The sequence below is a fragment of the Hibiscus syriacus genome, unplaced genomic scaffold (genome assembly GCF_006381635.1).
Source record: "Hibiscus syriacus cultivar Baekdansim isolate YM2019G1 unplaced genomic scaffold, ASM638163v2 tig00110839_pilon, whole genome shotgun sequence".
Lineage (NCBI taxonomy): Eukaryota > Viridiplantae > Streptophyta > Magnoliopsida > Malvales > Malvaceae > Hibiscus > Hibiscus syriacus.
Window position 1 is genome coordinate 1,638,504 of NW_024062886.1, and position 601 is coordinate 1,639,104.

Below are 601 nucleotides of genomic sequence, written 5' to 3' on the forward strand. Positions count from 1 at the left end.
GATATTTTCAAAATAATATTTAATTGAAATTAAAGGTTTTAATTGTGAAAATCGGTAAATTATGGGGACTCAATTGAAAGATTTTAAAACTTGGAGCTTGTTTTAGAGTTAAAGAAAATTTAGGAACCAAGCCCTGAATTTACCCAAGAAAGTTAGGTATGTTATGTTATAAACGTGGTTTTCTGTTTTAAAACAGAAAACCACACCTCAATTGCTCCCAAATTCCCTTCCCCCAACGCCGGTTTCCTACTTAGATCCCGACGCCGTCCGAATTTCGATCGTCGTTTTGAAATCACCATCGTGTTCGTTATCGATTCAGGAACAATCCACTTAAATTAATTGAAGCGAAACACTGCCAAACATCGGGAATTTCAAGTCAAAGCATCGACGTTTTTTTTAGCTCTATCACTGGGAAAATCTTAAATTCACCACCGATCGTTGCTCCGTTTACGACACCTCCTGCACAATCGTGTTCCTTGTGTCGTTTCGAGTCCGCCGGTGTTAGCCTCGGTCTCAGTCGATGGTGGCGCGTGAGGAGTTGGAGCAGTCAAAGATTCGGCCGAGTTGAAATCGAGCTCTCTGCCGTTCAAAAATTTGAACC